At 49.3% G+C, this 13,115-nt stretch overlaps 2 long non-coding RNA genes across 2 annotated transcripts; both read left to right on the top strand.

The window, feature by feature from the left end:
- The first annotated feature begins 4,137 nt into the window (after window positions 1–4,137).
- On the top strand, window positions 4,138–4,770 carry LOC115408585 (uncharacterized). Its single transcript, XR_003933778.1, has 3 exons — window positions 4,138–4,227; window positions 4,303–4,415; window positions 4,505–4,770. It is a non-coding gene; the product is annotated as an uncharacterized LOC115408585 (long non-coding RNA).
- Window positions 4,771–10,521: 5,751 nt separating this feature from the next.
- On the top strand, window positions 10,522–11,909 carry LOC115408550 (uncharacterized). Its single transcript, XR_003933774.1, has 3 exons — window positions 10,522–11,054; window positions 11,130–11,242; window positions 11,332–11,909. It is a non-coding gene; the product is annotated as an uncharacterized LOC115408550 (long non-coding RNA).
- The last annotated feature ends 1,206 nt before the right edge of the window (window positions 11,910–13,115 follow it).

Raw genomic sequence — 13,115 nt, 5'->3', positions numbered from 1 at the left:
AGCGAGACGAAGCAGACGGCGCAGCCATGGGGCGGAGTTATAAGTCAGCCTCCAACTCGGACAACCCTATGGTTCTCCATGTTTGTGTTTCTCATGACTCCCACCGTGGGGGGTGTTTACAGGCCCGTCGTCCAGGGTGTCAATTAGGGGGGCAAGCGGCCAAGCGTTCATAGCGACGTCGCTTTTTGATCCTTCGATGTCGGCTCTTCCTATCATTGTGAAGCAGAATTCACCAAGCGTTGGATTGTTCACCCACTAATAGGGAACGTGAGTTGGCTTAGACCGTCGTGAGACAGGTTAGTTTTACCCTACTGATGACCCTCCCTGGCTGTCAGAGGGGTAATTTTTTTTATTATTATTAAAAACAAAAGAATTCATAATTTCTTTCGTGTGTCACATTGTGACATATTCAGTTAACTGAAATAAATAAAATTAAAAAAAACAAAATAATTTTAAGTTACATGTGACACGTGCGTGCTGCTGCTGCAAGTGCGGACCTGGCGTCAAGGGGGGGGGGGGCAGACTGCCTCGCCCCCTCAGTCAAAATATAGTATTTCATTAAAAACATTAAGTTTTCAGTCTATTATGTCCTTAAAAAACAACAGCAAACTCTGCTGGCTTGCTCAGATCAATATGAAGTGTTGTGCTATTCAAAAGTCAAAAAAAGAGGAGACTCCAGCTCTGCTGAAGGTGAGAGCTGCTTATTCTATCATTTGTTTTTTTTGTTGTTGTTTTTTTTACTATTTGTGCTTTTTAGCAGTGTGGTTAATGATCATACGTTGTTGGACATGGTAGAACAGGCCTCTGATCTGTGGATTCTGTTTTTGTGTTGCTCCGTTACTTTTTCGGCACCTATGCGTCCCCCCCCCCCCCCCCCCCCCCCCCCCCGGGTTTAAGCCGCCACCCCCCGCCCCCCGACTACACTGGGCTGGAGCCGGGACTGGGTGTTTATTTATGCAAATAAAGCGCGTTGGGCTGGGGTCCAATCCCCTGCCTGTATGAAACAGAGAGGTGGGCCAGGTAGCCGCGGTGAGTTGCTCTGGAGCAGCTCACAGCGGCTACCTCTGTGACCGATCTCGCGAGTTTTCGATGCCCTACGTAGGTCCTACGTGTCAGTGACGCCGGGCCAAATCTGGGCGGAGCGGCTCAAAAGTCTCAAAAGTCTGCCTCTGGCTTTCTCATGTCGAACGCACCTATTCAGTCGCCATATTGGATAGGTCAGAGCGACTTTCTGATAAAAGTATGGATTATTATAGGACGCGCACACGGAGAGACGCACCGCGTGCGCACGTGGTGGCGCGTCTAATTCTGGATTATTATTATTTCAAGACATGTTTTGGACAAAAGGCTATACTTTCTAGCTTTGTCTGGATGCATACGTTTGGACTGTGGCAGTTTTGCTGGATTATTTTCATCTGTGATCAGTTATGATCTTTCAAAGGTGAGTTGCGCTGTTTACTTTATTTGTTGTTTGTTGGACAAATGTGTTTATATTACCTGCTGTGGTAATCACATCTGAAAGTGGTTTATACGATGGATTCATGAGAATAACAGCTTTCTAATGGTACATAGTGTGTCCATAGAGTCTGAGACCTGCGTCTCCACATTAGGTAAATGCATCTGGAGATGTTTCGGGCCGGCGTCCTTTTTAAAAAACAAACTGCAAACAATTCAATAAGCCTCCTGTCAGCAGAGGGACAAGTGCTTCCTGCTTCTGCCGTTATCCGGTTGTTCTTCCGTCCCTTTTGCTTGTTTTGTCTTCACTCGTCGTCATTTCCACATGTGCATTTGGTAATATGGGTGTAGGACATTAGGTGCGTTCGACATGAGAAAGCCAGAGGCAGACTTTTGAGACATTTGAGCCGCCCAGATTTGGCCCGGCGTCATTGATACGTAGGACCTACGTAGGACATCGAAAACTCGCCAGACCCAAACGAGATCGGTCACAGAGGAGCCGCTGTGAGCTGCTGGAGAGCAACTCTTAAAACCGGCTTAAAACCGGGGGGCAGCGACGCATAGGCGCCGAAAAAGTAACGGAGCAACACAAAAACAGAATCCACAGATCAGAGGCGCTGTTGTACCGTGTCCAACGACGTATGATCATTAACCACAAAGCACAAATAGTAACAAAACAAATGATAAAATAACCAGCTCTCACCTTTAGTAGTATGGAGGACTAAAAGGGCCAAAATTAAATAAATAAATACATCATTAAATAATTAATTAAATGTGTCATTAATTAATTAAATGTGCCATTAAATGTATCATTAATTAATTAAAATTGCAATTCATTTTATGTAAAACACATATATAATTATTTCACTATTTATTTAATTAATTCATGGTCCGTGTGTTGCAGTGGTTCATGAATTTATTTTATCTGTCAACCTCGCCCGTCAAAGTCGGTGGGCGGATTCTAACACCTGATTGGTTACCCTGCCATCAAGTCAAGGCAAGTCGATTCCAGATAATGGATCGTTGAAGGGCTTGTGAACACATTCCGATACACTGGGTGGCGCTATTCGCCTCTACGTTGGTTTGAATGCTGTATTAAACAAAACTTTATCGGCAGTCACTCAGTCATTTTCTACAAGGATTCGGTCCTCTGACCCAAATGGTGATAGAGCCTGGTGAAAGACAATGTCAAAATCCTGCCCAGAGCTGCTGAGAGAAGCAGCAAATTTGATTGAGGAAGCTCTGAGCAGAACTCCTCCGGCTCCAGCTCCGGCTCCGGCTCCGGCTCCGGCGGCTCAGTCACAGCAGATACCTGCTGCTCCATCACGGAACCTTACACCTGTCCAAGGTAAGCAAAATCATTTAATGTTAGTCAGGTGTGCTACTACTCAGTGAGTCGGGACACAGGTGTGGGTTAAATGAGATAATAAATTTGGAGTTGTATCGAAAACGTATTTGCTCTTGGCCCCTTGCTGTGTCCTTCGTGTGTGTTCAATGTCGCTAAATGGCGGGAGGTAAAACGAGGTTGCTAATGGCTAAAATAGTGTTTTCTGGTGGAGCACGTGTTCAAAGTTTAGACTGTTTAAGCTGACTACAGACCAGTGAGCTGTGATATTGTTCTTTGTTGCAGCCGAGGTCACAAGGCTCTTTGCGCCGTATAATGGTGGAGCCAGAAGGAATATGATGAGACGATCAGCACAAGTCCAAGTTGGTCGAAGAAGCTACACACACACACAGTCTGTTGTTTGGCTGACCACAAGATGGATAAAGTTCCAAGCGTGCTGCTTAAAGCAGACCTCCTTACAGCCGGACTTGGAGAGCAAAAAGTGACATTTTCAGGTCAGTATGAAATTAGGAATTTACCAAAACAAAAAGTTCATACCCTCTGTGTTGATATTATTTGCAGTTCAACTTGGCATTTCTTTTTAACTCATAAGTATTTCCATATGTTCACATTCGACTCAAACTTCATGAATTTTCAGTGTGAATAGTAGTTGTCACAGGCTTTAGGTGACTCAATATGAGTTATGTGTTTTGTTTTGTTTTTTACAGGGAATGAAAACGATCCCATGGTTATAACAAATAAACTGATGGAAGTGTTTCCAAAGCTCCGAGAAGGGGGAGGCTTTGAATTTCTAAAAATTTTAGGATCTACTCGTAGCCGAAATCTTCTGATGCTTCCGTGTCCCAGCACTGGATACACCCTTGCCTATCTGAAAGATCCATCGACGATGATTGGACAGGCTACAATCTACATACGTCCACTTCAACAGGATCTACCCATGGATTGTGTACAGATTTACAGAGCCTCAGTTCAATACATAATCAAAACGAAGCTCATTTGTGACTTGTAATCATTAGTTAATCGCCATTTGTTGTTGTTGTTAGGAGAGCTCACAAAATGCCTTTGGTCCGGTCATCCCCTGCATCACCTGTCAGAAGGAAGTTCCCTTTTCAGAGATGAAGGTGCACAGATTGAGCTGCAATGGGTATGTAATTCCGAAAGAAATGCAAGTGTGGCATGGTGGGGAGTTGCACTCCCCTCCACTTCAATCAATCAATCAATTTATTTTTGTATAGCCCAGTATCACAACAACAGTTGCCTCAGAGGGCAACTTGAGGCAGTGTGGCTTCTAATTACTGGGCGTCTATAAATATCCCTGCTCCGCCCTTCCTCTTCCTCTTCCTCTTCCTCCTTCATGGGACTGACAGACATGTGGCTGCTGTCCTGACAGCGTGTCTGTGCAGGATAGTGTTTGGCCTCCCACAAAGGTACGCATGTCCTGTTTCTCTTTAGTCCGCTTAGCAGCCTCAGCAGTGTATTTACCCCAGCCCTGCGTTTCACAGCTGTGAATTGACTGGGAGCTGGACTGCCCTGGAGTCTGTGTGGGAGCGGTGTGTTTCCTGCAGCCGCCGCCACTGCTGTATCGGGCTGTGTATGCTCTCCTTCATGCTGCCAGGTGTGCCAATCCCTCCTCAGTAGGGAACAGTGATTTATTGTTTAGATTAATTTCATTATTTTGGTGTGATTTCATGGTTTGTTTTACAGTGGTGCAGTCATCAGCTGCAGTTGACCCCAGGCTTCACTGCTGTTTTGGCTCTCCTTCTTTGGATGTGCTTGACACCTGCTCGTCGCACCACGGCCTCCTCAGTACACCCTGCTGCCCTAGTGGCCTGTTGGACCACCCAGGCTCCTTGAGAAGTGTGGCTCTCCTGCATCGAGCCTAGGAGCTTGGGCATGCGCCGTGCTCAGGCATTTTTAGAAATGCAGACGCACTCTTCCTTCTGATTTTCTTCTTTTTTCCCCTCTTTCTGTTCGATTGCGTTTAATAGTGATTACGTTGCTCTATTGTTTTCTGTTCTATCTCTTTGGTTCTTGTTATTTTGTAATGATTTCTGTTTTTTTCATTTCGTATAAATTACTTTGTTCCTCTTTTCGTTTGAATATTTAGGTATTGGGTTTTTGGTTTCGGGGTATGAGGGCTGCCATCATTTTGTGAGTTTAATTGTTGATTTTCTTTTCTTTTGACAGGTGCTGGGGGCCCCAGAGCGGCAGCGGTTCCCTGGTGGTGGTTCCGTTTTCACTTTTTGGTTTGCTGTGTCACGGGTGCTGTGTGTTTTTGGATCCTCCCCCTTTCTGTTACCGCTGTCGTGGTAAGCCCCAGCCCTGTCCAGTTTGGTTTTGTTTGGCAGGCCTCGAACCCCATTTATTTTGAGTTAGTCTGTTGATTTTAACATTAGGAATTTAATAAAGTTTGTTTTAATTTGAACTCACGTCTCCCGTCCCAGTGAATCCTTTGAACCTGCGGGCCCTTGTTTTTTTGGTTTAATTTGGTTTAGCATTTGAGATCCTGGGGTGCAAGCCCCCAGGTGGCGTTGTCTTTGATTTGGTTGAGTTTTGGTTATCCCCCCCATTCATTCTGCCACATTCTGGCGTTGTCGGCAGGATTCACAATTAAAGGACGGAGACGTGATTTCAACTTTAAAATATATGTATTTATATTTAAAAGTCTTAATTGTGTTTTAATCATTGTCTGATTTGTGTTGGAGCCAAAACAGCAGCACTGCCTTGGAGGATCACCCATTCATTTAACCATTGTCATTTTTTTGGTTATTGTTCTGTTAGAGGCACCTAATTGAGGTGGGGTTGTCTGTCGGTATGGAGGAGGAAGTGCAGCAGCTCCGAGAGCTTGTGCAGCAGCTGAAGGCGGACAACGAGCGTCTGCGTGGGGAGCGTGCTGCGTCTCACTCGGACCCCAATGGGGCGGCGTCAGCCTCCGCAAATCCAGCTGGTAGTTCACCTGCTGTTGTGGCGGAGCGGCTGGTGGTTATACCAAGGGATCGCAGATGTCCCATGTTTAACGGTAGATCAGGTATGGGTGTAGCTGAGTGGATTGAAGAGATACAGGCATGCGTGCGAACTCGCCACCTTTCTGTTGCTGATCAGGCCCTTTTCATTGTTGACCATTTGGAGGGGGAGGCACGGGAGGAGATAAGGTTTCGACCGAGGGTGGAGCGTGACGACCCGGCCCGCATTTTTTCCATCTTGCGGGAGTTGTACGGCCACACGCACTCTTATGTCACTCTACAGCAGGCTTTCTTTGCAAGGCAGCAACAGGAAGGTGAGACCTTGCAGGAGTTTTCATTAGCCTTGCTGGCCTTAATGCAGAACATTAAGCAGTGTGCACCTGATGGGATGCCAAACTCTGAAGTTTTACTTCGAGACCAGTTTGTGGAACATGTCCTCGACAGTTCCTTGCGCCGGGAACTGAAGCAGATGGTCCGGCGTCAGCCCACCGCTTCGTTGCTGGAGGTGCGTAGGGAGGCTATTAGATGGGAGTGAGAGGGTCTTCCTGGCGGTTCGCGTGGCCGTAGTTACTCTCTACCATCTACACATGGTCTTCAGTTCAGAGTTCAGGGTGGTTCCGTTTCACCTCCTGTAGCTGCTTCCCAGGGTCCTAGCTTAACTGAGCTGATGGACATTCTGAAGAAACAACAAGAGCAGCTTAACACCCTTACCCGCACAGTAGCTGCCTTGCAGGCCCCTCGACCCCAAGGTCGGATGACACGTAATAACCCTGTGATTTGTCGCCGGTGTCAGCAACCGGGACATTTTGCTCGTGAGTGTGATGGTGAACGCGTCTCTTCCCACGCTCGTGCCCACTCTGTTACAGGACTAGTCTCCAGCCCCTCCAGACCTGCCTCGTCCACTCAACAGCCGGAAAACTGAAACCCGCTGAGTCACTGAGCCATGGCCCAGTAGGGGAATTTGCAGGCTCCATAGATGGTAAGGCTGTTGATCTGATGTTTTCCTGTCCAAAGATTGATGTCTCGATAGGGGGAGTTTCCGTTTCTTGTCTGGTGGACACTGGGTCCATGGTTTCCACCATAACTGAGCAGTTCTTTATGGAGCAGTTTGCCCCTTGGGGCCATGACCGCCTCCAGTGTTGTCACTGGCTGCAGCTGCGAGCGGCTAATGGGCTCGCTATACCCTATATGGGTTACCTGGAGCTAGATGTGGAACTGTGTGGCAAGGTTATCCCCCGTTGTGGTATTTTGGTGGTTAGGGACCCCCCAGCCCCAGTGTCTTCATCCCCAGGGATCCTTGGGATGAATATCATCCGCCGTTGTTACAAAGAACTCTTTGGCGAGTATGGTGATTCTCTGTTTGATGCCCCACTGTTATTAGATGTTCCCCGCCCAGTCCGTGAGGCCCTCCAACAGTGTCACGAGGTTGCAGGCCAGGCTCAGATAACCCTTAGTGGTACCGTCAAGGTCCAGGGAAGACGTGTGGTGCGCATACCTGGTGGGTTCATGAGACTGGTGACTTGTACGTGCCCGGAGCAGTTTGCTGGTCGGGATGCCCTGTTTGAACCCGCTGAGTCAGGCCTTCCAGCAGGGTTATTGGCATCTCCGAGCCTGATTCAGGTGGTCAGGGGTACCGCTTATGTCCCTGTGGTCAATGTGGGAACTACGGAGGTCCTTCTCTACCCACGCACCAGTCTCGGCACTTTAAGTAGTGCACAGGTCATTAGTCTCCCGGCGGGGGTCACTGAGTTGACGTCGTCCACTGCCATGGTATCCTCCCAGGTGGTGTCTGATCCTGTCCTGGACATGGTAGAGGCATTGGATTTGTCGGCATTAAGTGAGGGACAGCAGTCTGAGGTGAGAACCCTTTTTCAAAAATATAGTTCAGTCTTCTCTGCTCATGAGGGCAGATGATATCCCCCTCAGACAGCGATACCGAAGAGTTCCTCCATCCGAGTATGAGGAAGTGAGGGCCCATATCAGTCAGCTCCTTGAGTCCCAGGTGATCAGGGAAAGCAGCAGTCCATATGCCTCCCCTATTGTCCTGGTTCGAGAGAAAGATGGAACCCTGCGGTTGTGTGTTGACTACAGGCTCCTCAATCAGAAGACCAGGAAGGATGCATTTCCCCTTCCCCGTATTGAGGAGAGTTTAGATGCACTCTCCGGGGCCCGCTGGTTTTCTACGATCGATTTGGCTAGTGGGTACAACCAGGTCCCAGTCACCGAACAGGACAAGCCCAAGACTGCATTCTGCACACCCTTCGGCTTGTTCGAGTGGAACAGGATGCCGTTTGGGTTATGCAATGCACCAAGCACCTTTCAGCGCCTGATGCAGAGGATGTTTGGGGATCAACAATGCCAGTCCCTCCTTTTGTATCTGGATGACATTGTTGTGTTTTCTTCCTCTGTCTCACAGCATCTGCAGAGGCTCGAAGTTGTTCTGGGTCGTCTTCAGAAAGAGGGACTGAAGGCAAAGCTTGAGAAGTGCTCTTTCTTTCAGAAAGAAGTGAAATACTTGGGCCATGTGATCTCTAGCCAGGGAGTGGCCACCGATCCGGACAAGATCAAGGCTGTGGCCCAGTGGCAGCGCCCCCAGAATGTTTCAGAGCTACGCTCCTTTCTGGGCTTTGCCAGCTACTATCGGCGTTTTGTGGAGGGATTTGCCCACCTGGCTGGCCCCCTCCATAAGCTGGTTGCTGAGCTGGTGGGTACGAAATCCAAAAAGGGCTCAGGGAAGCACCTGGGTGCCTCCTGGACCTCTCAGTGTGAGGAGAGTTTTGAGGCCATTAAGGCGCGACTGGTCTCAGCCCCGGTTTTAGCCTATGCCGACTTCTCCCGTCCCTTTATATTGGAGGTTGACGCTAGCTACAGCGGCCTTGGGGCAGTCCTTTCCCAGGACTTGGAGGATGGGGTACACCCAGTGGCATATGCTAGCCGGGGCCTCCGACCCACCGAGCGCAACATGGAGAATTACAGCTCCATGAAACTTGAATTCCTGGCTCTTAAGTGGGCCATGACGGAGAAGTTCAGGGAGTATTTACTGGGACACAAGTGCATTGTCTTTACAGATAATAACCCGTTGAGCTACCTCCACACCGCTAAGCTCGGGGCCACAGAACATCGGTGGGCTGCTCAGCTTGCGGCATTTGATTTTGAAGTCAAGTACCGGTCAGGCCGAAGTAACAGGAATGCTGATGCCCTTTCCCGGCAGTACACCTCTGGTGCGACTTCAGTTGAACACGCTGTGCCTGGAACATCTGTCCCTGTGGCCCTCCAACAGACTTTGCAACTTGCCCCTCCCACTGGGGTAACCCAGTCCCTGGTATCCGTCCTCCCAGGGCATTCTCCCTCTGACCTTTGCTCTTTGCAGGAAACTGACCCCCTTCTGGCGGCGGTCCTGGTGTTTTGGAGGAGACGTGCCCAGCCCTCCCGAGCTGAACGCCAGCAGCTTTCAAGACCAGCGGTAGCACTGTTGCGTCAGTGGGACCGCTTGGTGGAGAAGGAGGGGGTTCTCTACCGTCGATTCTTCCACCCAGATGGGGGTGAAGAAGGTCTTCAGCTGCTCCTACCTGCTGTCCTTAAGGAGGAAACCCTGAGGCAGCTCCATGATGAACATGGCCATCAAGGCATCGAAAGGACCTCTGAGTTGGTTCGGGAACGCTGCTACTGGCCCAACATGACCACTGATATAAAACAGTGGGTCCAGGGGTGTGAGCATTGCCAAGTTGCAAAAGACTCGGACCTGGTGCCTCACAGCTTTATGGGTCATTTACTGGCGTCCAGGCCCAATGAAATTGTGGCCATGGACTTTACAGTCTTGGAACCATCTCGAAATGGCTTGGAAAACGTCCTGGTGTTGACCGACGTCTTCAGCAAGTACACTGTGGCCGTCCCCACTCGAGACCAACGGGCTTCCACTGTAGCCCAGGTATTGGTCAAGGAGTGGTTCTTTAGACTGGGGGTTCCTAGTCGTATTCACTCAGACCAGGGGAAGAGCTTTGAGAATTCCATTATTCAGCATCTCTGTAGCCTGTACGAGGTTTCAAAATCCCGCACCACACCCTATCATCCTGCAGGCAATGGGCAATGTGAAAGGTTTAACAGAACGCTCCACAACCTCCTGCGCACACTCCCGACTTCACGGAAGCGTGACTGGGCTTCTTGTCTTCCACAGGTTCTGCTCTGTTACAACTCCACCCCGCATCAGGGCACTGGGGAGTCCCCCTTTTTCCTGATGTTTGGACGTGAGCCGCGGCTCCCTGTAGACTTTCTCCTAGGTCGCGTTCGTGATCCAGTTCCAGGAGAGGTCCAAGACTGGGTGGCTGAGCATCAGGCCAGGTTAAGGTTAGCCTTTGAGGGTGCTCGCGAACGCTTGTCTGCTGCTGCTAGTCGCCGGAAGGAGCGACATGACCAACGCGTTCGTGATGCCCCACTGAGTGTTGGCCAGCTGGTCTACCTGCGGGATCATGGTGTCAGAGGTCGTCATAAGATCCAGGATGTCTGGAACTCTGCGGTCTACCAAATTGTGCGGGCACCTGTGGAAGGGCCTGTTTATTCTGTTGCCCCAGTGGATGACCTCCAGAGAGTGCGCCAGGTCCACCGAGACATGATCAAGCCCCAGGTCAGGTCAGGACCCCCGGCTGACCCTTCCCGGGTCCTGCCTCCACCTGCACCAGTCCAGTCGGACAGTGAGTCCGCTGAGGAAGATCTATGGCTCCTGGTGCGAGGAAACCCCCTGTCACCTACCAGAGCAGCTCCTAGTGTTGCGCCCGCTTCTGCCACTTCACCTGTTGTTGCCTTGGAGCCTCAGGCTGTGGACTGTGCATCTGGCGCACAGGCAGACACAGCCGAGTGGGCTCAGCCTCCTCTGCTGGATGCTCAACCTGGGCCCAATCGGCAGACCTTGCGCCGGACTGGTCGCTCTACTGCTGGTCGACATCCCAATGTGCACCATCTTCCCCGGTCTGTAGGGCAGGCAGATCGTGTACCAGATGGCCCTCAGCCATCTGCGTCCAACGCACAGACAGCTGTGTTCAGACCCTGGTGTTAGCCCCTTTCCCTTGGTCAGTCGTCGGGACGACGACACAAACTCCGGGGGTAGATGTGGCATGGTGGGGAGTTGCACTCCCCTCCACTTGAGGCAGTGTGGCTTCTAATTACTGGGCGTCTATAAATATCCCTGCTCCGCCCTTCCTCTTCCTCTTCCTCTTCCTCCTTCATGGGACTGACAGACATGTGGCTGCTGTCCTGACAGCGTGTCTGTGCAGGATAGTGTTTGGCCTCCCACAAAGGTACGCATGTCCTGTTTCTCTTTAGTCCGCTTAGCAGCCTCAGCAGTGTATTTACCCCAGCCCTGCGTTTCACAGCTGTGAATTGACTGGGAGCTGGACTGCCCTGGAGTCTGTGTGGGAGCGGTGTGTTTCCTGCAGCCGCCGCCACTGCTGTATCGGGCTGTGTATGCTCTCCTTCATGCTGCCAGGTGTGCCAATCCCTCCTCAGTAGGGAACAGTGATTTATTGTTTAGATTAATTTCATTATTTTGGTGTGATTTCATGGTTTGTTTTACAGTGGTGCAGTCATCAGCTGCAGTTGACCCCAGGCTTCACTGCTGTTTTGGCTCTCCTTCTTTGGATGTGCTTGACACCTGCTCGTCGCACCACGGCCTCCTCAGTACACCCTGCTGCCCTAGTGGCCTGTTGGACCACCCAGGCTCCTTGAGAAGTGTGGCTCTCCTGCATCGAGCCTAGGAGCTTGGGCATGCGCCGTGCTCAGGCATTTTTAGAAATGCAGACGCACTCTTCCTTCTGATTTTCTTCTTTTTTCCCCTCTTTCTGTTCGATTGCATTTAATAGTGATTACGTTGCTCTATTGTTTTCTGTTCTATCTCTTTGGTTCTTGTTATTTTGTAATGATTTCTGTTTTTTTCATTTCGTATAAATTACTTTGTTCCTCTTTTCGTTTGAATATTTAGGTATTGGGTTTTTGGTTTCGGGGTATGAGGGCTGCCATCATTTTGTGAGTTTAATTGTTGATTTTCTTTTCTTTTGACAGGTGCTGGGGGCCCCAGAGCGGCAGCGGTTCCCTGGTGGTGGTTCCGTTTTCACTTTTTGGTTTGCTGTGTCACGGGTGCTGTGTGTTTTTGGATCCTCCCCCTTTCTGTTACCGCTGTCGTGGTAAGCCCCAGCCCTGTCCAGTTTGGTTTTGTTTGGCAGGCCTCGAACCCCATTTATTTTGAGTTAGTCTGTTGATTTTAACATTAGGAATTTAATAAAGTTTGTTTTAATTTGAACTCACGTCTCCCGTCCCAGTGAATCCTTTGAACCTGCGGGCCCTTGTTTTTTTGGTTTAATTTGGTTTAGCATTTGAGATCCTGGGGTGCAAGCCCCCAGGTGGCGTTGTCTTTGATTTGGTTGAGTTTTGGTTATCCCCCCCATTCATTCTGCCACACAAGGGTAGCATATTCACTTAAGTTTCGTGAAATGTGTATCTTAGAATGTTGTGCACACAAATAACAGGGTTCCTACGCAGTATGGAAAGTATGGAAAAGTACGGAATTCGATTTTATAATTTTCCAGATCTGGAAAAGTATGGAAAATTAAAACTATTGTATGGAAAAATATTCATGTTTCCAAGACTTCTATCATTGTTCTATTTTCTGAAAAGAAATAAAAGAGAATATAACACAAAGAGAAATGCATCGATCTGTTGGCAGCGCAGCTAAAAATGTTTTTGTGAGAGCACACGGACGGTTACGGTCCCGGGAAACATTTGGGCAGATTTCTCAGCTGACATTACACTCCGGTCCGATAGGTGGCAGGCTGGCAGCAATGCACCTGTAAACTGGATGCCAGCCACCAAGCAAAACCAACAGAAGAAGAAGTAGGGCAGGTGAACTTGCTACTGCTCCTGAGCGGGCTAAAATGGGAGGATGTAAATTTTCAGAGGAATGGCTAAAAAATCCCAAATACAAAGGCTGGTTGGCAAAGGATTCCGGGCAGACAAGAAAAGCAAAATGCAGACTTTGCTTGAAGTCCTTCGACATCTCCAACATGGGGGAGGCGGCGGTGCTGAGCCACATGATGGGGAAGAAACACAGCCGCCTCTTTGCGGCATCTTCTGCACCTAGGATCGCTACGTTTTTAAGTCAACCCAGCGAACTTGATGAACGGTGAGTACATTATTGAACATTATGAATTTATTCTGTTTGTTTTAGGTAACCGCGTTAATTTCAAATGTTTACATCAGGGGTCGGCAATTAGCAGCCCGCTCAATCCGGCCGCGAGAGGATTCCAACCATTACTGCGGGAAGTAGGGGTGCTGGGGGTGCTGCAGCACCCGGTCTTTTGTCTTTT

Source organism: Salarias fasciatus, chromosome 20 (genome assembly GCF_902148845.1).
Source record: "Salarias fasciatus chromosome 20, fSalaFa1.1, whole genome shotgun sequence".
Lineage (NCBI taxonomy): Eukaryota > Metazoa > Chordata > Actinopteri > Blenniiformes > Blenniidae > Salarias > Salarias fasciatus.
The sequence above is the reverse complement of the archived record's forward strand: the minus strand, read 5'-3'. Positions and strand labels throughout refer to the sequence as shown.